The sequence below is a fragment of the Cyprinodon tularosa genome, unplaced genomic scaffold (assembly GCF_016077235.1).
Source record: "Cyprinodon tularosa strain WSP-4 unplaced genomic scaffold, ASM1607723v1 ctg231, whole genome shotgun sequence".
In the NCBI taxonomy this organism is placed as follows: Eukaryota; Metazoa; Chordata; class Actinopteri; order Cyprinodontiformes; family Cyprinodontidae; genus Cyprinodon; species Cyprinodon tularosa.
This window is the reverse complement of record NW_024038867.1, coordinates 774,846-799,894: the sequence shown is the minus strand read 5'-3', so window position 1 is coordinate 799,894 and position 25,049 is coordinate 774,846. Positions and strand designations below refer to the sequence as shown.

The window sequence follows — 25,049 nt, the reverse complement described above, 5'->3', positions numbered from 1 at the left end:
AGCTTTATAGTTCTTAAAACCAGATCAGCATCAGCTAAAAGTAGTGTTATGAAAACCATAGCCACAAGACTATATGCGCATCTCTGTAAATTCTAACAGTTTACAATTTCTTATTTTACAGAAATGGTAATAATTGTTGGTTTATGCTTTAGGTACTCATCAGAATTGTATGTACTACTGTTACATATGTACTGTATGTTGACTTCAGGTTACAGTATCAAACCTTCAGAACTACTGGGATATCCTCTAAACAAAAATGGTCTCTGATGGTTGCCTCTGTACTTCACTTACTGGTAATTTGTGTGATTCTTTTTTTTTAGGTACATTTACACCTAAGAATAAATAAGTATTCCTAGGTGCATGTATACTTTGGAATGGTGGAGAACATCAGAATGACAGGACTATCAAGCTGTCATAGGAAAAGAAAAAACGTATTTTCTGCATAAAAAGGAAGTAGTACTAACCAGTGTCACCTGCCAAATATTATACATTACTTTACTTTTTCTTTCCAGGCTGCCTAGGTATTGAGATGCCTGCAATATCTTAACTTTTTTTTTTACAATCTGTTTAAAAAAAAAATGCAGCTAGAAAATTAAAACCTCTCCTCACAAAGAAACCAACATTTTTTTAAATAAAAGACTTTCTCTGTTTCATTTGTCCAAACACTTAGTGTAAGATTTAAAATAGTAAGTCAGAAAATTTAAAAGGATGTTTGTTCTTGTATATATGACCTTATTCACTAAGAAAAAAGCATAACAACAAAATTAACACCACATATTATATCTGGGATTGTGACAACTACTAGAGAACCAAATAACAAAAACAGATTTAATACCATATTGGTTTGTTTCACATTCATAAATACTGGTTATGTTTGTCTGTTGCACGTGATAACTTACATTGTATTCTTAATAGTCTATTGTTTAGGGCATACTGGCCATAGGGAGAATCGGGAGTATTCCTGAAGCACCAGCCTGGGATTGGCCTGCTGGCCTGCGTGTCTCTCTCTCTTTATTTATTTATTTATTTATTTATTTATTTATTTATTTTAAGACTGCAGCGTGCAGAGGAAGGGAGGTGTGGTGTGTGTCTGGTGCCGGCTGCTGTAGTTTGTGTAGGTAGCGACCGGTGCAAGTGAGGATAAGAAGCAATGGACTCTGTCTTAGAATGTAGTAAAAAAGAAAGGCGGTGAGTAGGAGGATGCGGCCAACTGCAGAAAAGTAACACATTTATTCAGCTCCCCTGTCTGTCTCTTGCTGATTTGCAGTTTTGTATCCCAGCTCAAACATGAAAGTTTTAATATTGCAACCTCGGACTTACTTTAGGTTGGGGTTCATTACTATTCCCCAGTATGATGATTGGCCATTAGGGAAAAATAGACATGATATAACTATGTATAGCTCTAACTGTGGCAGTACTTATTTATGTAAAATCTTTATTGTCTTAGTACTACAGCGGTAAAGTTACTGTATATTCAAACCTTAGAAATTACAGTAGGTCCTATAGATCAGTGTTTCCCAACCTTTTTTGACTTGGGTACCTCTTTGGGCAATTTTCTTGTACCATGAGTTCCCCCTCTCGGTCAAAAGTATTGATGATTATCCAAAAGTGGAACATACAATAACTAAAATAAAGACTATTTTACTTAATCTTTTAATTTGAGCATTTAATTTTTTATAAATGTTCTGTATGCTTTCCATCTCAAATAAAAAAAAACAGCATGAGTGTGTTGCCTAGAGGTTAGAATCTAAATAAATACAAAATCAAATTATATTATAAACCTGTATTTATAAAACTGGAGCTCCTCTGAGTAACGCCCTTATAATCAAATTTAAACTTGATGAATTGGGAACAAAAACATTCAAGTCAGACTGACATAATTAGTTTTACTTTGTTTTCATCAAAACGCTTGAGCTGCTTTGATGAGCTGTGATAGCTCAGTGTGAAAAGCAGCCGATCCCAGGCTGTTCTCTACATCCAGTCTGTTCCTCTGCTTGGTTTGGATGTGAGTCAAAGCTGAAGGTGAACTCAAACATATAATACAAACCAGTGTTGCACCGATACCAGTATCAGGCGGGACCCCGATCCAGCACTAAAATGGTGGTATCAGTATCGGCGAGTATACAAATAGAGCACCGATAACATTTTGAGAGCCAAAAGTTTATTCAACTATTGTCACCCATTCCAGGTAGGCAACAAAAAGTTCTACTGGATTCACTTTGTATTAGTCTTTTTCCTGCTTCACAAAGATAGGCAGCAGCTTGACAAAGCCATGCTGGCAATTATTTTACATCCAAGTAGTATGCAGTTCTTCATATATACACCCACACATCAATTTCAAACAGATGGTATCGGTATGGTATCGGCTCTGGGACCCATTTGATTTCTTTAAACTTTTAATGTGGAGCTGACTTAGAAAGTTTATGCATTACATCAGAAACATTATCAAAGTTTTATGTACATGTTGCCTATTTTTTAGATATCTGCCTCAGTACTATAGAAGATATTTAGCTGAAATGCCAATTCTGCCATTTTTAAATTGAGGTATCCGGCTGACACGTTCTGGAATTAAATGAATTATATGAAATGAAACTTTCCACACTGTCATAGTTGAAGATAAAGATTGCTTTTTTTTTTCTTTAAACAAAAGACTTAAATAAAATTGAAGACCCCAATACATATACAAAATACAGACATTGGAGCTTGAGGGGGGAATTATTTCCATTTGAAATTACTGTATGTAGTTATGTTTATTATGATCTTCTGTTCTTGGGAGCACTGAAAAAAAAATTTTTATATATACAGCTTGAGCAGCTTAACCTAGTATGGACATTTTTTTTTTTGCCAGGTTAGGATCTGTTTAATTCCAACAGTAGAACATAAAAATTACTAAAGACTTTTCTACTCACATTTTGTTTTTACTACAGCCATTTATCATATCACATTACAAAATGTAATCAGCCTTTACAGGGTTCTCCCTAGGTGCAATATTGCTTGAACTCTGTTAAACCATATCTGAGCGCAACTCAGATTTTCTCAGTGTGCATAGTCAGCACTCGCCTTCAGCCCTGCAGCAGCCATTGTATCATTACGCAACATCACATACTGTGAGCCCTAACAGCTCTGTGATTGATCACTCAGGAGCTACTGTGATTTATGATGTGATACTGCACATTTGGGCTGACGGTGTGCAAAGCAATTTACTCCTGCAGAACTGAATATCTAGCATGTAGGTACAGTATCACTCTGTATGAAGCTGTACTCCAACCCTGATCACTCAATTTTTGGAAAAGGGGAAAGCCCAGTAATAGCACTACACTGCAATGACGCAAATACTGAGTGACCAAAGTGTTTGTATGGTGCTCTTAGCAGTAGGTGCATTAGAGGCTCTATTGTCATAATTCAATCAAATCTGACAGTAAGACCTGTCGAGTCGTAAATATATTTTCTAAGTGAGTATTTAATTGCTTAATCATGATGTTTTCACTTAGCCTGACCGATTACATTGCAGGAGGTGTGGCTATAATGGAAAAGTGCTTTTCTGTAACATAACAGTCAAGACTGCAGCTCCAATAGAGCATTGTTTTATTGTTGCCCTTTATGCTATACCAAAAAGATGTTTATATTAAAATGTATCTACAGTCTGGGTAGGGTGGAGGGAGGGTGGATCTCATGCTGCCATAGAAAGTGTAGAGTTTGAGTTTTAATTTGAAAGGTTACTTGTGTGGCTAATAAAACAGTGTAGCACTAGCATGCGTGTTAACCATACAGCATTTCTTTGTTTCTTTGGGTGTTGTCGATGTGTTTTAATCCATTTTGTTGCCGTATGTCCTGAATCCCTCCTACTAGATTAAATACGTATTTGAACACTTTATAGCTGCCATATTTGCCCAAAGGTTGAAGTGAATTCGACTTTTATTGCCGCTGTATTTTCCGAGGTTGTCCCGTTCTACACATAAGCTTAATGCAGGAGGTGGACAGAATCTACATCCTGCCCAGTGCTTTTTCTTTCCCCTTTCTTTAAAGTCTTCATAATTTTGAAAATAACATTTAATATTTCCTGAAACTGAGTACATGTTCAGTATTGAGAAAGCAGGTGTGCATTCAGTGAAAACAAGACTTTAGGTAAATGTTCACTTTTAAAAGTGATGGATCAACAGCAGCAATAATCAAAGAACCAAATGCCATGGTGTTCTAAACATTTTCACAGTAACATTTCACAGGTCATTAAGAACAATAACATTGTGTTTTGTCAGAGATGGCAGGATCCAGGGATGCTCTGATTATTTCTTTTTTAATTCACATGCATTGCAATGTGGGTCTGTAGGTGAAGATCAAAGGGGTTATGTTTTTTTCATTTTGTATTAAAACTACAGTGTTGAACTGTCCTTGATTCAAATTGTCAAACAAGTCCAAGGCCGAAAACGAGGCAAAAAGATCTGATACGTAACCCAAGACCAAGACCGGCAAAAACAGGTTGATCCCAGCTCATTGATAAACATATCTGGTCGCATTTCTTGAAAATGTAACATTTAATTTCCAGGCAAGGCTTTGCTCATCTCGAACACACCTAATATCACCACTCAATAGTCACTTCTGTTGAGACTGGCCAATGGAAAATCTTTAATCAAGACCGAATACTTAAGGATCTGAGAGAGAGAAAAAAACACTTTGAGAGAGAAATCTATAATTGAGAGAAGACGTTTTCAATCTGATTGCACAATAACAATATTTGAGAGTAAAAATATAGTTTTGAGAGAGCTTTTTTCCCCTCGAAATCATTTAACAAATGTCAATTTATCTCATACATATTTTATGCCAAAGCATTTTCTCTGAAAATGTTTTCTTGAGTCTCCAGTAACATCAGTTATGAAAATTTGTTAGGTCCAATACATTTATCTCACTTTCAAAATAATTTCCCCTTTTGAGATCAATTTATTTCTTGAATTTATTAAAAACATAAAACTAACTCCCTAAATGTATTGTAATTCTGAAACATATCTGAAGTTATGTGACCTACAAGTGTTTGCCCATATTCAACCAGTGAATATGCAACAGACCATGTTCTTGTTTTGTTTTTGTTACTGGCCCCAAAACAACATTTTTCCTTTATTGGCCTCATTAAATCAAAATTGAGTGAGATTTTTGTTATATTGGAAGATATTACAATTGAGGAAACATTTAAACGGCAATGTTAGCCGTTAGATCTACCCTGAAAGATATGGATATTAATTTTTCTAACCTTTTTGTGTGGAGCAGCCTCTTTTTGAAATTATTCCACAAACCATCTATGTAGCACTGAGCTGCCTTTGTTTGACATGTGTTGATTACCTGAGGGGATCATTGCAGGCTTTGCAAGAGTGTCTTTTTTTACACAAAACTAGCTGATGTGTGAAACAGGCTGCTATAGCGAAGTGTTGGCATATTGCTTCAGTGAACAATCTAATATGCCACAATCCACCTGTGTAATGGCAATATTGGGATGATAAAATTAAATATCCCATGAAAGTCTGTACCTGTTAATGTGTGTTGCGCATTGTTTCCATTTATAAATAAGCATAAGCGGCACAACCTAAATTTTCTTTTTCGCCTGTGTTTATTTTGTTTGATGAGGACCATGAAGTAAAGCTGTCTCCGTCTGTTTCACTATAAGCTTCCTGAAATGAGAGATTTCGCTCCTACTCAATATTGAATTGTTACAACACACACCAATCTGTTTACATCCAGATGCAACTGTTTTGCTTGTTTTGAATGACCTTTTTCTAATTTCCACAAACATTAAGTCAATGCAAAGGTCTCTGTATTAAACTCCATCTCAGCATTGATCTCCACATTTTATTTGGATTTTGTTTATAGATAAGACCTATTTGGCAGGATTCTCACTTTCTTGCACTCACATTCACACAGTCATCTCCTTTAGCTCAACACAAAAATTGAATCAGTGGACTTGACAGGGCAAGAGGACAAGCAGGACGAATGAAAATCGCCTCATTACATGCAAACACACACACGAACAACACAGAGATACCGGTTATACACAAGCAGCAGGGGACGATAATAGAAAAGCCTTGAATCCTGGTCAAACACCACTTAGTGTTTAAGAGCTGATAGACAAGTGCACGATGCAACATGTGCCTGCAGGAACGGAGACGCTGCTTGTCAGGGAGAAGATTGAAATAATGGAGGGGCTGACTTGGTAACAATGGTGTGTACGTTTGTGCAGGATGAAATAATAATAATGAGGATAATTAAGCTGATAAATGATAAAGGTCACAGGAACAATATTAACAATGAGGCTGATGATAATGACAGTGTTCTGTCAGCTTTTATCTCACTTTGATCATTGATCAGAGCAGACAGGGTGGATACAATCACACCAAGATCCTTACAATATTCCCCTGTTTGCTTTGTATTGAAAAGATTCAGTAAGACCCAGTTGTGACACACAGACAGACGGAGGCTTTTTGATTAAACATAATTTATTTCTAGTCAATGCAGACTAGCAGATAGGAAGTCTCCTGATATAGAAAAATATTAATACCATTTTTTTTTTGTTTGGTTGAAAGAAAGCAAAATGAACCTGGTAAAAAATCAGCAGAGACGTATAGGATGCAATGTCAGTATTCATTCTTTTGAATATTGGTATCCCACTTTATATGAAAAAATGCATACCGTAATTAGCTAAAATCTCCTCAGCAATCATAAGTAAAGTACATTTATTCCAGTAATTATGGATTAGTTTTGAATATAAGTCTCAGTTCTTGCCATGAATTCATTTTGTTATTTTATAGAAAATGCCATAATTGCTTATTTGAATGTGATGTTTCATTTTTTTTTTTTTTTTTTTAAACGATAATGACATTATCATTGCATGGTGTTTCTTGAAAATAAGAAAAAATAATAAAACTTTTTATGAAATTTTGCTGTAAAAAAAATGAAAATGCTAAGAACACTTCCCTAATGCTCTGTGTATTCATTAATTATAATCTAAGGAAAAACATAAATGATCTTTTACTAATGTTATCTTTATGCGCTTATTAGGAATGACAAGTTTAACCTATTCATAGCGTAAACATTAATGTGAGTGCCTTAGTAGAGCAGCTGTGAAAAATGCAGCTTTGGGAATTTAAATCTAGATGCACAAAATCAATGAAATGTGATCCATCGAGCAATAAAATCCTGCATGCTGCTATTTAGAAACACAAACCACTCAATTATTTGATTTTGTAGGTTTATCTACTTGCTAATTTATCCACTGTTAGCGAGCAGACAAAGAAAATTTCTACTATGAACAAGATGAAGATGAACCATCTGTATATGTCAGTGAATTCAGATATAACCATCTGAAATCACTGACATGCAACAGTTTCTAACAGATAAACCTGTTAAGACAAGTGTTGCTAAATACTGAGAGAGTCAGAGAGTTTTTATAAAATCCTCAGCTGATCTGCTTGTTCACAGTAAGCTTGTATTAGTAACTGCCTTGTTAGTTTATAGCAGCATTAAATATTCAAGATGCAAGATGTCGTTATTTTGTGCCCCGTCCTAAGTTACTGACGGAGTATTAAAACGTATCTGCAAACTGTCAGGTTATGTGTACATGTCAGTCTCTGTAGGTTCCTCACCATTATACTGTACATTCTTACAATAGAATGATTTTACCCAGGTATTTATCATCACAACATCAGTTTACCACACAAAGGCCATATGATTGATTGAAACATATTGAATCACTTGATATGTTCCCATTTTTAAGTGTTTTAATATTATCTCTATCTGGTTTTGTACTGGATGTTTTGAAGATGCAAATGTGTCAAAATTGAAATGTAAATACTTTTTAAATAAGACTAAAACCCAATTTTTAATGTAACCTTAAAATCATATGACTAGATGGAAAACTACTACTGTGCATTATGATGTTAGAACATTTGATTAGAGCAGCTCTGGGAAAAATGTACAGTACCACCATCCATTTTTCATCTTGCAAAAATTTTGCTCGTTGGTGGCTGTAACCCATAAACCTCTGACAGCTAAGATTTTTCTCATAAACGAAAAGAAAATAAGATTTTTGGAACCTCACAGAGACAATACACACTCACACATGCTGAAAAATGCACTCAGCTGTAGACATTTCCTCAAAGGAAATAAAGAGTAAATCACAGGATGAATAACATGTCCGTGGCGCTTTCACTGCATGTGTGCATGTATATGTTTGACAGACAGAAAAATAATCTCCAATTTTCCATCTGGACTTTTGAAGGCAGGTTTTGTATTCTGCTGCTGTATTTATTTCCTACAGTGATGGGTGGTGTTCAGAACCACGGACAGAGAGGGGTAAAGAGGAAGATGGATACAGGAAGACTTTACCTTTGCATATGGAGCTCCTCTGTGAACCAGCAAAGCCTTCGGTTTCTGCACACTTTCACATCACTATCAAACCAGGAGCAGCATAGAAGGGGGAACAGAGAGGGGTGGGTGGAGATAAAGGGTTGTTAGAATGACTGATAATCATTTGACAGCATCACAGAGCAACAACCTGTCACATCAACAATATATATTTCGCAGGATCAGGAAAAAAAAGTGGAATTAGACAATTCTACAAAGTACAGCAGAACAGAACAGGCTAATTAAACAGCAGAACAAAATATACATTTTTAAAACGAATTAATGAGATACCAAGAATCAGTGAATAGAGTCTGCAAAGGAAGAGAGACTGGCAAGGGAATGGGGCGCTCAAGCGGAAAAGCGTGGGGGATTGTTGAAATAAGAGCTGTCTAAAGAGAAAGCAGAGGGGGATTCCCATTAGAGAGACAGATGAAGGGACTGCCGAGGAAGACAGCAACATCTGACAGTTGGCACATCGCTGATGGACAGAGAGGGGGAGATGAAGAGAAGAAGATGCTATTTCTGAGTCTAATATGTTTTCAACCTCACTGAGAGAACACAATCTCAGTTTGAAACCAAGATTCTCTTTATAGCAGGCCTAATTATGTTTGTTAGAAATGATAGAGATATTTTGTTAAAGAATGATATATGAGTTGAAACTGCTGCAAAACATTTGAAGTATTTTATGAACAGTGACCGCAGACCTGAGAATCAGAAATGTATCAGATCACTGGAAAAATACCCCAGGTACATAAATATATCACACTCATCAAACTTTCAATTAGTCTATATAAAAGCTAATACAGCATATTTTCACATAGATTATTTTAGTAAAATATAATAATTAGATTTTTAAGACTTCACGTCAGTTAATAATATAAAATGTTTAAATAATATGTAATTACCACAACAATGTAATCAATACATGTATATTACATGTACATCATTTGTTTAGGATTTTTGGCACGTAATCAGATGGTGTGTGTCGAAGACAAATGCATTTTCCAGGTATGCTCCTGAACAACAGTTTTATGTAATAGCTACTTAAAAAAGCTTTAAAGTAGTGTATTTAACACCCTTATCATGTACTCAACAGTGTTTGGTGGCAAAATTAATTTTGTACCCTTCATTCCAAGTGGTCTGGAGTACAAATTGGGTGTTCACCATGTTATTTTCTAAATGCAACAATCCAAAAAAAAAAAAAAGAAAGAATTCACAATTCTAAAATTCTTGCTTAAGGTTCATCGCATCAAAGATAAATAATTTCAAGGCCTTTTTTTCACATATCTTTTTTTCTCATATCTACAGAGAGTAGATAATACCTGGGATAATTTATAACCTATTGTGTGTTTAGGTTCAAGACTGAACTACTGCTTTCAACAATCATCAAAGCCACCGTTTCTTAAGCTGGGCATAAACTGTAAATTTTTCTGCCCTTTTCGGGGCGATTCCCCAGTCATGCTAGAATTTTTAGATCGGTCCCAGTTTCAGCCTCATCTAATGTTGTGTAGCACAGGGGGTAACAAGAAGTGATCAGCCTCTCATAACCAGCTCCCGATCAGGAATGTTAAGGTTGGGAGAAAATCAAACATGTTTGAAATTCAGTCGGTCCTTGTTAGTTTGCATCAGCGTGTTGGGCTGTACAGTGTGAGAACATGCATCGTGAGCTGTGAACTTTTAAAACCTGCGGTTTCATCATACAGTTTGAGCTGTAGCTGCGTGCAACGATTGAAAATATCACACAGTGTATGTCTGGCTTTATATGGGGAAAAAACATGAGGCTGTGGAGAGAAACAACACATTGCACTAGTTCATTCGGTATTGGCAACACACTTGTATGCACTGCAGCAATATATATTTTTCCATTAGCAAGGAAGTTGTTTGGGCCTGAAAATGCAGAGCTGGACAAATCAAGCAAGAGGAGAGGATGGATTAATCTGACTGAGGTAGAGAAATATGCATAGACATAACAAAGCCTGAGAAGACAAGCTGAATGACACACAGTTACACAAGGAATTACTCCCCAATGTGCATGAAAACTAAATCATCCTACAAAACCATACAACTTCTATGTATTGTTCTTTCTGCAAAGAATGCCTAAAAGAATAATGTCCAGTTGTCTTTTACCAATTTAGTAATTTAGGCTATGGCTATCAGCAACGATATTAATCACCAACCAAATAAATGTCTGTTCATGTGAATGCCACTGAAAGAAGAGTGAATTAATACATCGTTAACTGTGTAAAATTAACACAAAAGACCATGGGTTAAATAACAATGGTACCTTTATTAGCCACAATCACACAGTATTTTACCTAATAATTAATCAACCACTAAACACTACTGAAAATAAGGAAAATTAAAGAAATAAAAGGGGAAGAGGGGTTTAAGAGTCCGTTCAAAATCTGAGGGATGTTCGAAGTTTAAGGCTTAATGCATGTGAAAGTGTCCATTAATAGCAGCAGATAAAAGGTGAATAAACCCTGATGCAGAGACATTAACTGCAGCAAAAACATTGAAGTTTCATTAAGTTTAGGAATGCATTAAACTTTAATAAGGCTGACAAACCTGTTAGCTTATCTGGCCCCAAGGTTTCTGGTTCTGGTCGGGTCCAACTGAAACAAATACGGTTAGCTCATGATGTAGCAGTTAGCTTTAGCAGCACGTGACTCGTTCAGTCTATGTAGTGAGAATTAGCATTCAGTTAAACCTTTAAAACGTTAAAGCTTATTTCAAATAAAATGACCAACATGACTACCTATTCTACCTAGTACACCCAAGCAGAGTACTTATTAAGCATCAGATGGAAAGGAGGGGGAAGGGTAAAGTAAATGTTTTGGTTTGGTGGAGTGAAGGCCTTCAGCTCAGTCCGGTTTTCTGCAGGCCCCGGGGTAGCACAGTCCGTTCGTCCAACAGAAACTCAAAGAGATTTGGATCAATCCGATGCAACAATAAGAGGCGATTTGCAAGGGACTTAATTTTGTAACTCATGGTAGCACGGGACGTCTCCCGTTTTAGCTATGGTGGTTAGCTCATAGCAACAGCCTATTAGCAGCACCTCGGTGCTGCTTCGTCTCAGGAAGTCACGGTCCTGTGGCTTCTAACTGCTCCTTCGGCGAACAGCGATTGGGGCCCTATTGTTCGACTGTTAGCAGAGCTGGATTAGCTCTTCTCTGTCTCTGCTGCAGCAGGATTCAGGATACACTGCATTCAACTCTGTTTGAATCGCAGGAAGAATAAAAACACTGCATTCAGCTGCTTCTGAATTGTAGGAAAAAGGCAGTCTGACCCGGTCCAGCGAGTGCAGACTTCTCTGGAGGCACTTGGTTGCTACTTAGCATAGCCTTCAGCTGGAAGCGCTTTGTCTAGCAAGCCATTACATCAGCAACAATGAAAAAAAAAATAAAGTCTGTGAAAGCAGCTCACTCATCTATAGGGTTTAATACGGGTAGGAATAATTTTGTTTAGGGAACAGCTTATGTTTAGATGTTTTCTAATCCTTCATCGATTATTTTGGATCTTTAAACAGGCATTATGTAGTTTTCTAATGATACTGCCACCGAAACACTCAACAAAATCCATCTTGAATATAATGTGTTGATTCTTTGTAAGGTCAGGAAAATGGGCTAAAGGCTTATAGATGCAGAAATACTGAGGTATCAGTCTGCTCATTAAAGTATGTTTTAGTCATAAAGTGTATAACAAAAAGGCTATTTTTAAGATATTTTTCTGTAAAACTTACATTAACTGTTTGTGGCATGAAGCCTTGTCTATTTTTCACTTATATCACACATGTAAAATTATTTCCTGTTATAATTCCTGAATATATCTAATTATATATGTACCACAGACTTTTTATGTAGACTTATTTATGTTTCTTTAGAACCATGCACCCAGTTACACTTTCCTTTCCTCTACATCATATTTAGACACACTAACTCCCAGTTCATCACAGGTTTTTGTGGGTCAGGCGGGTCTGAGACCAAAGGCTATGAAGTCTGGTCAGCTGATGGTCATCATCTTGGGTCAGGAAATATTTTTAATTCCTGCAAACACGTTCCCTCCCAATTCTCCCATTTCCAAAGATTCCAGCATAGTTACATTATCCATCGAATAGCCATCCATTTCCCCTCAAGCTTATCCCAAGCGGGTCACAAGGGGTGCTGGTGCCTATCTCCAGCTGTCTACGGCGAGAGGCAGGGTACACCCTGGACAGGTCGCCAGTCCATCGCAGGGCCAAATAAGTGTAAATTATGATTTTTATCGTTAAAATAACTTTTGACTTTAGTTTAGCTGATTAAAGTATGTATCATTAAACAGTAAGGACAATGCCAATAAAAACAGTCAGGTTTGATGTGCAGGAGGAAACAGAGTAGATACAGTTTAAAAATGCAGCACTGTTGGCTGATTAGCTAAACACAGATACTACTGATCAAAATTTGCAAACCCATATTAGTGCAGACTCAAAGACAGCTCTGTTTAGCTATTCTTTATGTATTAGAAGCAAGTCTGCTTCCCTGTAGCTCCCCTGACTTGAAATAGGGAGGAGAGCAGAGATAGTTCACTGGATGTTTATCATTATCCTTGCACAGTCATATTTGTAAAGGCTAAAACAACAGTGACCAACAAGCTTGGGAGAAAAGTGGATGAGTCAGAATCAGCTGGTCTATATTAGAGGGAGGTCTGCAGTGAGGGTAATCTCATTTACTAAGAAAATAAAAAAAATAGGCTGGCCGCAGGCGAGCTAAGGGGATGCTGGGCACGGAAGCCACTGTCTGACTTGCAGTATCTGGTAGATGATTACCATTTTAACCAGTCAAGCAATATATATTAAATATATTTCCCCTAAGGTCCTTTTACACGTTTCAACTCCCTTACATCGCAAACAACCAAAAGAGGCCATCAAATTATTCTCTAAACCATTGGAACACTTCTAAATTTTAAAAATAAAAGAAATCAGGGTAAATAATGCAGAGTGCTATGATTTTAAAGATGCAGCACCAATAAGTAATCAGGTGCAGAGATAGTCATGTGGTACTGTAAAAATCACCTCTCAAGCAGTGGCACCACCAGGGGGTGGACAGGGGTGGCCACAACCACCCTGTGCAATGCCCTAGCCAACCCACTGGCCACCCTACTGTACTCGCCAGTGTGACAATATTTGCGATTTGATTTACATTCAAGGAAGCTAAGTTAGATTATTATATCAATGAAATTAAATTCAGTTTATTCATATAAGATTAATTCACAGCACATTTAATCTCAAAGCCCTTTTTTTTTATTAATTTAACTGTATGATCTGGTTCAATTGTAAAGTGCCTTGAGATGACGGGTTGTGAATTGGTGCTATGTACATCCTGAATTGAATTGAATAGTCAGGCTAAATATTTTCTCTCCGAGTACACCCAGCCCACTGCATCAAGTCATTGACTTTTCAGGATTTGCTCCCCCTTGATGAGCATGTAGCTACGGTTCATATTTGTGTGCATCTTGTTGACTCTACAGCAATCCTTCACAGTGAGGACGAATGCAGTGACAGTGAAGAAGAAAAACGTAATTTTTAAATATACTGTACATTTTAAAACAACGTGTGATATGTTTGTAATAATTGCACAATCTGTCTTTAAAAAAGACTATCGTTTTTTCTATCGACTATCGCGTTTAAACCAACACAACATAACTTTTCACCCTTCATTAAATATTTTCATAACTTTTGTGATTTCAGTTTGGTATATAGACCATTTCCTGATTCACATATTTTTATAAAAAAAAAACAAATGTTATTGCTTAATGAGAGCAGTGGGCTTGAGGCTGCCCTGCAAGGCTTTAAACCTGAGTTTGAATGGAGAATAAGCCATTCTAAAGCACACATCAAGGTGCTCATTTTGAGCCTGGATCCATATTTATTTTTGATTATGTTCATGGTGGATAATCCTGCTTCACAGGAGTAGGTTGAGCCAAACATACTCAAAATGTGCCGGGGGTCATCTTTGAGCACACCATTTACCTTTTCTGTGTCTAAAGGTAGCTAGGAGCAGCAGCCCTGACTGAAAGCTCATTGGCTAATTTGTACCACATGTAGCCTGCTCTTGATGGCTTTACCATATTAACAGAAGAAGTGGCGCAAGGGAAGTTAGACTGTCATCTGACAACATACAGTCATTTATAAATGTTTTAAATCAGGTGCAGTCCGGATTAGTCAGCTGGTGGGTCTGGGTCCGGACCGTGCTAATCTGTGGCCTCTGATCTAAGGCAATACGATGTGTTCAGGTGTTTCATGCATTCGATAAATGTATGAATTTGACAAGCCCGACCATAACTCAGTCTGACATGAATGTTGGGATTTTCTGTTAACACAATCCCTATCATGCGCTCCATAGAGGCATCATATCTTAATGTGTGTGCAAGCTGGTGCAAATTTTGAGAATAAGTAAACCAGCCAAATAATATTTTGCCTTTCCCCTAAATTTGTTTAATATAAACTGTAAAACGGGTATAGCATGTGTAGATATCCGCATTGTGGCAAACATTTTCAATCAAAAACCACAACTTTTTGTCAAAGGATAAATGATGTATAAGACTCAAACAGAGGTGTTCTCTACCTGCCAGCCATTCACTGATAAGTAGGCAAACAGATTCTACTTCATTTTGATGTCCAGCTGCAACCTGTTCCTATCGGGACTGTTAACCTGCTCCTGAGTGTGTTTGAAGACTTTGAGGCCTGTTAATGAATGCTCAGACTTACACTTGCTCTGTGGGATATCTAGTGTCTCTCAGGACAAGCTGTGGACAATAACAACCTTTGTAAATAGGAAAAAGAAGGCTCTTGTGGGTTTTCAACAAAGAGGAATTTAGGTTGTCCAGTGGGAGCTAAAGAGGAAAATAGAGGATTAGAAGAACACCTTGAGAGAACTGAACAGAGCACAAATACTCTGAAGGAGGCCTGAAGGTAGTGGGAGCAATCATAAATGCAGCTGAATAAGTGGGTGTTCTAAAGGGGAACTTTCTTCATTTTCTCTAAAGAAGAAGATGTGGGCTTTACATTTTTGACTTAAAATTAAAAAAGAAAAAATAGTAGCAGTATTACCTTAAACTAAGAAGTTGTTTCTTTGTGAAAGGTGTGATCTATGATAATAATCTAATTTTAGCAGACATAAAGCCTGCAGTTTAACCTGAAAAAAAAAAAAGAAATCAGAATGGAGTTGGCCTTGATAACCATAGCTTACAAACTGACTGAAAACGTCCTTGTTTGTACATGCGCAGTTTGTGAGGTTGTGGTAAATCATCTTGTAGACGCTCGTAGCTCTGCTTCAACCGCAGGATTTGTCAACGGACTTAATTTCCAACATCTTTGATTTTCTCCCAACCTCACAATTTCTGATCAGGATATGCTCATGGGAGGCTAATTGCCCCTCATTACCCCTGTATACTACACAACGCAGGACGCACGATGAGGCTAAACCTCGGCCTGATCCAAAAAATTCTCACACGACCCGAAAATCTCATACAGTTTATGCCCAGTCTTTACAAAATAAGACTATTCAACCAATTCCAAACGAGATATTGATAGATGGATTGGTGCGGCTGCTGCTAATTCGGATGCTGCCATGGTCTGTTATGGTGAAGAGAAAGCTGAATGAAAAGGCAAAGCTCTTGTTTTACCAGTTGGTCTATGTTCCTACCCTTACGTATGGTCATTAAAGGAAATAAGTGTTATCAATTAAGAGTAATTTCATTTGAATGTGCTTTACTGGAGGCATCCATGTTTGTCAAAAAAAACTACTGCAACCTACCGGTTTGCGACCTCATGGTGCGGTATCGGCTGTTAAGCAAGTCCCAATGCTGTACCTCGTGTTTGTCACAACGCGCACTATTATCCTAGTTATCTTGAAAACATTCTTCTTCGAAATGTTAGCTACATATTACATGTTTTTTTCTCTGGCCAGAAGTTTGATGGCAAATTATTCCTTCTTCAAGTAGGCAATCCAACGATGAACCGTTAGTGGAGGATCATGAATCGGAAAGGTGAAATAACAAATTTTTTTCACTTTTACCTGATGTATCACAACATCCAACTACCGTGCACCTGGACATTGTCAGTTTACCTATAGCTCTAGCGAATTTCAATGATGAAGTCCTTTGGAAAGCTTAAATAATTGTTGTTGATTGCAGATGTGTCTAGTAGTTCCCATTGATTTTGATTTTGCTTGTAAAGGGGGGAGAATGGTGCTAGGCTTATCGTACTGTGACTTCACAGTCAGAAGATGTCAGGAGTGAGTTGTTACTATATGTGGGCAAATATGGCCGGTCCCAGACTCAGTGATTGCACAAAAACTATCGTTTTTATTTTTTTTACTGATTAACACTAAATTCAGTAAATCACTGTGAACGTGTTAGTTTTAGGTAGAGATAATGATCCATTGATTATTCCTTGCTGACTGAACTTTTCCTTTAAATTAGGATCATGACTGAAAGAACAAGATCCTGGATACAAGTGGCTGAAATAAGCTTCCTCTCCAGGATGAATTTTTGCAGTTCAATTAGATTATTTATTGATAGTACACAGTATGTATATTTTAAAATTCTAAATGCTTATTTCTTTGCTGGCTGTTTGAACGCAACTTTCTGTCTCCAAGACAGAATATTTTTTAAATTGTTTGTTCTGAATAAAGTACAGTATCTTTGCCACATTTAATAAATGTACACATGATTTACACAAAATCAATAATTGAAGTCTTTCTTCCTCACTCGGAGAAAGGCAGTTTGAGGCTATGAAATATCTCTACTGATTGAGCAGTCGTCCCATGTACGTACAGAGGTTACAGGCTGCTTTTAGAGCAAGACTGACTTCAAGTACAGATTTTTAAATCTTTTCTGTACCTGTGCCCCTTGCTCTCCTGAATTTTATAAATAAAAAAAGAGAAAACAACTCTGCTAAACTGCAATTTAAGTTGACTTTCACACAAAGTATAGCCAGGGTAGCAGCAGCATAGTTCATAATTGAACTCCCTTGGTCATAAAGCCAAACACTATTGTTTTTAGTTATTACTCCCAGCATGCTCTGCTGGGTCTTTTTCTTTCTGGCTGGGTGTCAAACCCCCTTCTCTTCTCTGCGTCGCCTGATGAGGCTTTGCCAGGCATGCTTCTAATCTCTCCTCCAAACAAATGATTCGAAAGCCAGCTCAAATAAAAATAGGTCTCACAGTCTGTCTTCATGCACAGTCGCGACAAAAAAAAAAACTGTTTTTGTGCTAATAGCAACACTCCCAGTCACACACAGCCAGGTCTGCGATCAGCTGTTTCCTACTGAGTGAATAAACACACACACTCACTCCCAACACCCCCACCATACACACACACACACACACACACACACACACACACACACACACACACACACACACACACACACACACACACACACACACACACACACACACACACACACACACAACATGCATCTGCATCTCCAATCACACATGGCCGAAAAATCCCTGCCTGTTAGCTGAATCCTGATTTGCTAATGAGCTGTCATGGTGACAAATACTGCCATTTAATTGGCTGGTAAATGAGGTGATTGGAATTCAGTGCAGATGTACATCAGAGAGCCTGGGTTTCTGTATGTTACATTTGAGAACACAGACTTCAAAGTTCAGTAGTCGCAGAGCGACCACAAAAATGTTTTTATTTCTTAAATGAATTGCTCTGATCATCCTCTTTGCTTTGTGAACTTCAAACTGAACGCCTGTGGGTGTGAGCTGATTTTACTTTGGATACTAGGCATTTCTTTTCTCTCTTTGTCATCTCAAAATTCCCTTTAAAACAGCCTTGATCACCTCTTGTGGTTCCACTCTTTTATTTCATTGCTCTTGTTTTTCACTTCAAAGTCCCCATCATTTATCTTTCTCTCACCTCTTTCTGTTTTTATTTATTTGTCCACTATATACAGGGTGTATCCATCCATCCATCCATCCATCCATCCATCCATCCATCCACTACCCTGCTCTGCTTCACCTGTCTGTTTTTTTAACTGCTGTGTGGCGCTGTCCGCTCTGCTAGTCGCTCCACCTCATACTGAGCTGTGCCCTAAACATGTGCTCTGCTATCTGATGACAGCTGACATTCATCTGACTCTACTTCATCTCTGATAGCGGCTGAAATTTATCTGCGGAAAGCTTTCGATTTTGCACAGCTGGCTGTGTCAGCCAACATAGAAGCACTCAGTTTACGTGTCAAGGTTCTCTTCCCAAGTCATAAAAGACCTCAATAATATCACAAAATAGAAGTTTGAAGGTGCTTTTTAGGATTTTAAACATATTTTTAAACAATTGTTCATTTTAGCGATGTAACATTTATTTCAACATTTTTATTGGTTATATTTTTGAATACATATAAATGAATTTGTTATGAGAAAATATATCACAAGCTCTTTAAGTTTCCCTGTTTGCTTCCACAAGGAGATTCTCAGACTGGGTGGAGAGAATAAAGAAGAGAGTCATTGTCTTCAACTGGTCAGGACCTGAAGAAAATTATTTATTTATTTAAAAGATCAGCTGCATACGCATCCTGGTGCAAACAGTTTTTATCTTGTTTTTATGTCATCCAGTTATCAATTTTAAACCTTTTATTCTGCATCATGCCATTGTTGTGTGTACTGTTGACTATAATGCGAGTGATGGAAAAGTCTATTTCTTTGTTTGTTCACACTTAGCTTTTAAACTTTATTCAGATTCAAATTTTTTCCCTCCAATCACCCTATTCACAACAAACCCTGCAGACGATGTAATTTTGCCAGTCTATTGCCACTTGAACACTGTTGGGGTTACAAAGTTAAAAGTTAATTAGAAATTATAAAGTTATGTGTTATTTTCAATATTCTGCTTTTGAGTAACAAAATAGGGTAACGTCCATCATTCCATCCATCCATTTTCTGACACGCTTAATCCCAAGTGGGGTCGCGAGGGGTGCTGGTGCCTATCTCCAGCTGTCTACGGGCGAGAGGCAAGGTACACTCTGGACAGGTCGTTAGTCCATCGCAGCTGAAAATATTTGTAACAAATTTACTTAACTAGGCTATATTAATGGCCTTTGCTGCGTTACCTAAGCAATGATTGACGAAGTGTAAAGTTCCAATCGCATCTGTAAGCCTGCATGTACGCAGGTTGCCTATTTGCTTCCCAGGATGGGTTGCCATAGAGACTGAGTTTTGTATTTAGGTGACTTTGTGCAAAGGCAAGAAAGAGCATGGAGGAGGAGACAGGGACAGGAAGATTCAACCATTGGTGGAAAGGACATAATATAAGGAAATAATATTTGTGTGAAAAACCATTAATTTGCAGGAGACCAGTTTCTTTGAACGAGTGCCAAGTTAATGGGCACCCTGTCTAAGGATTGGTTGATGCAGCAGTTTGTGCAAAAGAGATTTGTTATTGTTTTGCAAAAAAAATATACAATGAATGCTATACATACAGTGGTGATGATATTGCTTTTTTTTGTCCACAATATAATAGATAGATAGATAGATAGATAGATAGATAAACTTTATTCCGGACTCATGGTCCAATAAATACATACATAAAAATAAAATAAAAATAGTTAATGATAAAAACACAATACAAGTACCATTATCGATTAAATAGGATCTTTAAGAAGACAGGAATACCAGTGTCTCCACAGCTTAGACTGATATCGGATTGCACTACGTGTGGTATCAGTGAGTGACAAAATAATATCGTTTTCAGATGCATTTAACCTACAAATAAACTTATACATTAACTTTCGTAGAACAGCTTGTAGGGTATTAACTCTTGCTGTGTACTCTTGCTAATAATAATAATAATAATAATAATAATAATAATAATAATAATAATAATAATAATAATAATGATATAAGATAAGACATAATATATAAAGATATAATAATATAAGAAATGGTAAAGTAATGAATAGTGAAGTTAATGCAGTAACTGGTAAAATAATTTAATCACAGTTTTCAGAATCCATAAGTATCTAGTAACTACTCATTTGGAGTAATTAGCAAAAACTACACTTCAGTCTTCACTACTTAATGCTGGTCCAATACCTTTTCAGGTGTTTCAACTTTGCAATCTTTGATTTTTCCTAGTCTTTTATTAAAATTTGCTACTAATATGTCACCATGATTATGTCAATTGGCCCCAGGGCACATGTTTAAATATAGCTGATAACATGCAGCATAGGAACGTCTGTGTGAATGATTGAATTTGAAATGCTTTGGAGTTCTTTTTTCTTGCTGAAATGCTTGTCAAGTACAGGTCAATTAAAAATCTCTATTCCTGCTTTTAGGCAACTGCGACAGGTTACAACAGTTTACAACCACGTCAACTGTTGCAACCGTGTCTGGGTACGGTCCAGAGTCTGAAAAGGGTTCCAGAAACCACATTCTTTCACGGTAAAAAGTGTTCCACAACTTTGGTCAAAAACTCTGTAAAAAGACCTGCTTCCAAAGTATTAATGTGCAGCAGGGTTTAAATCAGTTTTTCAATGTAATTAATTTTTTTCAAACCTGGGGCTGCTCAGTGGCACAGTGGGTAGCACTGTTCCCTTGCAGCAAGAAGAAGGTTTCGGGTTTGATTTCTGGCCCGGGGTCTTTCTGCATGGAATTTGCATGTTCTCCCTGTGCAAGCCTGGGTTCTCTCCAGGTACTCCGGCTTCCTCCCACATACCAAAAACATGACTGTTAGGTTAATTGGCTTCTGTAATTCATCGTAGCTGTGAGTATGTGTGTGAATGGTTGTTTGTTCTGTTTGTCTCTGTGTTTAACTGCGATAGACTGGGGACCTGTCCGGGGTGTACCTCGCCTCTCGCCCGTAGATAGCTGAAGATAGAAACCAACACCCCTCGTGACCCTGGTTGGGATAAGCGTGACGGAAAATGGATGGATGGATTTCAAACCCGAAGGCTCTGATGGGTCTTAAAGATTTCTCTCCATTATATGTACTTTAGTAACTGCTTACCAGTCTAGCCAGATTTGATTGGTTTTCTCCCAATAGAGTTTCTTTGGAACAAGGTGTTCTGGAATAATTGCTCTGGGCGAGCTGTTAAAACCTAGACTTCTTTTACAGAATTCAGTCGCTGTTTATGAAGCACTAACAGTAAAAGTCTATAAAAACCGTTATTATAGTGTGGCAGAACATTTTTTTATTATATTTACTAATAGCATACTGAGGATTGACCTGTTAAGAAAAATCTCAAAATTTCTGCGGGAGTGCCACAGCCACATGTTTACCTCATCAAATGTTTTTGCTTTAGCGACCTAAGATATTGTGCTTTCCTCATTGTTATAAATATTAGCTGTCTGGTTTGGCTTAAGAGTTGTTGCATTCATGTAAATATTGTGTTAAATAATCTGGACACTTGCATTATGCAAAAGAAAAGTCAGCCTTGTATAAACTTTTTTATTTTGTTTTGTTTTTTTTGATTAGATCAATTAACAAGAAGAAAGTATGAAGGTCTAAACACGACCATATTCTTTTAAATCTGCTTTAATGGAGCGACCCTTCATAAAGCATATAATTATTGCTTGGAGCCAAAAAGTAATATGTGCCTTTTTGTTTGAGCCTTACATTTTTTTTTTTTTTTTACAACCTATGCTTTTAATTTGTATTATTCCCTTTTTGCATTAGGCTGTGCTGAAAATTCCCAGTCTTGTTTTTAACGTATGTATCCTTCTCATTTTCAAAGTTTCCATGTGTATGTCCTTGTTGTTTATTTGTGCCAGTGTGAGTTCAGGCTGTCCTTTAGAAACAAGAGAGAATGAAGCATGAACCAGTGACCTTTGTGCTGGTAAATTTTTAAAACGGTGTGAATAATTTATCAAGTCGGAATAAACAGCAAAGGAGGAAATATAAATTAAAATAATCTGAGAAGTGATAGATGAGGAGGGAGAAGGGAATAAAGGAGAATAAGGATCCAAAGATCTCAAAGAGAATGGATAAGTTGACCTAGATGAATGACTCTACAGAGGAAAGTATAAGACCTAATTATTACACTATGCTGTACATCTTCTGTCCATTCTAATACTTCAAAAAACAAATGAATGATGATTAATAATAATTACAAAACAAGCAGGAAAAGCTGTAGATTGTAAAAATCTATATTTTGTTAAGACATCTTTTTTTGTCGAGACTACTCGGTCAGTGTGCAAATCAGCACCCTGTACATTGGAGATAATCTAACGATTTAAGATAAAGTTAAAGTAAACACAAATGTAAAACTACGCTTTGTCCTTAACCCCCCAAAAATATTGCTTGTGTTTCCATTTTTGGTAGATTATGCCTCTTTTTCAAAATATTCCAAGACAGAATAAACAGAAGGGTGTGGATACCATAAAATAATGTTGTCAGGATGCAGAGAAATGTACAAATTCAGAGCATGGAGCACTGATATTCTGCTCATTATCCAACTTATCTGCCGTATTCACACAAGATACTAATTTATAAGTTTTGCAGACTTCTCTCTTGGTATATGAGTGAATGATAATTACACTCCTCTGGACTTTAAACTGCTATCTAAAATGCAGTTCCTCTCAGAAAACTTTGGGCTGTAACATGTATGGTATGAATAACATTACAAAGGAAATAATAAATCAATGTGTCTTATGATTTATGTTCAGTGATGATGTCAACTCTGCATAAAACCGTTTGCTGTACATATGGCATATTTTTCAGTGACTCTTTACTACTTGAAAAGATTTTAAATTTTACATCATAGAAACATAAAAAGAAAATCAATAATTTCAAGTGGGAAACCATATTTCTGACTAGAATCTGTTGAAGAGGCTATAGATAAGGGTGATGGCGAGGAGACCCCCTTTAACCTCAAAGGAATGGGGTTCAGAGCAAGAACTTACAGTATCATACTGGGTAATTGTGCAGAGCCAAAATGACAGCAAGATATCCGCACTTAAACATGTTGGAAGGATATATTTTATGAAGAAGAATAACACTTGCAGAACATGGCAGAAACAATTGGGAACCAAAGTAAATGCCACAGGATTACCCAATAATGAACCTAGACCGTACCAGTGGGGATAAGACAGACTTGCTATTATTGACATTGAATTTACCTAATATAGTTAATAGATTTATCTTATGCTACAAGCGGGATAAGTCTTGAAACTTTAAAAAACTTAGCTCTAAAAGTAAAATTCTTCCTTTTTTAAAAACCATAAACTTGTCTCAAAAGTCTGAAAACATTTTAAATATGTTTTAAGGGCATGAGGTTGGTGTCCACCATTTAAAAAGATGCTCTTGGCCTCTCTAGCTACTGCCTCCAGCAATGATTTGGCATTTCAGAAGAGTGAACTGCTTCATCACGTCTGTTTGCTGTGAAGATCTGCAGCCACTCCATTCTATAGGAAATCTATCAAGCCTTCCAACTTTGAAGTCTTCCAGAAAGCATATGATTAAAACAAATGAGTTCTTGCTCATTAGAAAAAACATTGAATACTGTGCTGCAAATGCTCCTTAAATACAGAGATAGGAGAAATTAGGTCTGAGTGAGACAACCTTATGGCTCCTCCGTGCTGGGAAATAGGACTTATTGAGGAAGACTACTAGGAGAGGGTGAAAGATGGGCTGCTGCCAAACCTTATCAAAGGCACCCTGTCATCAGGGGAGAACAACAACTCTCTTCTGATAATTAACTTCATGTTGAATGCATGTTGACTTTACTTTGTTTTCTTCATTTAGGTTCACGGAAGCTGAAAGGCAGGAGAAGGTGCACGCCACAACAAGCTCCACTCAATCAATAAATCGGTCCATCAAACTCTCAGTCAGTGAATCAATTTTAGACAGAGAAGCTAAAATGAATTGAAACAAATAACAACCCCGCTTTGTCCACTGCATGGTCCTGTACAACAGAGCACTGGTCATCAGATGATGAATTGATGTCACCTTAGAGTGGTGAGATGTTCTGCTCCTCTGTGTCTTTCTGCTCATACTGGCAGTATCTTTCATAAATCATGTTATGTTTTTCTTTTATTAGGAGATGATAAAAAAAACAAAAAAAACTTGTTTATACTTGGATACAGAGAAGCCTCTGCCGAAGAAAGGAAGCCTTTTTAAGGACAGTCAACATGACAGCTATTTCACTTCATTCATACTAAATGTGAAAATACCAAAGAAGAATATAATTTTTTGTAGCACACAGAAACACTTATTTTGCTTTTGGATTGCACATAATTTTAGTTCAACTTGCCTATGGATGGAGTAACAGTAAACATTGACACTCCTGGCAGAAAGAGGGAGACAACTCCAGTAGCTAGAATTAGGAAGACTTTCGGATGGAAACCTGAGGCGATTTGGCTTGCGATTGGCCTAAAGGGGAACATTTTAGTCGCTAATACTGTAAGTTACACACTTTATTTATCCACGTCTTCTGCATAAACTATTTGCTGTCTAACCAGAAATGTTTAATTTTCTCTTTTTTTTATTCTGAAGCCTGGTTTTGGGAATTTTGTCATACTTAAGTTGAACAAATTCTAATTAAATACAGAGTATCCAACCTCTGACAGAAATCCAATACAGAGTTTTGATACATAACTATAATAATGATGAAAGATTTAATCGAGCAAAATACAATTCAGAGCAATCTAAAGTACAATCGGCTGATCTGGCACAACT

The 25,049-nt window shown here is 37.0% G+C and overlaps 1 protein-coding gene across 1 annotated transcript in view; it reads right to left on the bottom strand.

Annotated features, from left to right (window-relative positions):
- LOC119784672 (protein ELFN1-like) overlaps positions 1-25,049 on the bottom strand; it is a 167,062-nt gene that overhangs the window by 44,254 nt on the left and 97,759 nt on the right. The window contains exon 3 of the mRNA XM_038286850.1: positions 8,368-8,430. The gene's annotated coding sequence lies outside the window, so the exon portion shown is untranslated. The remainder of the gene's footprint in view (positions 1-8,367; positions 8,431-25,049) is intronic.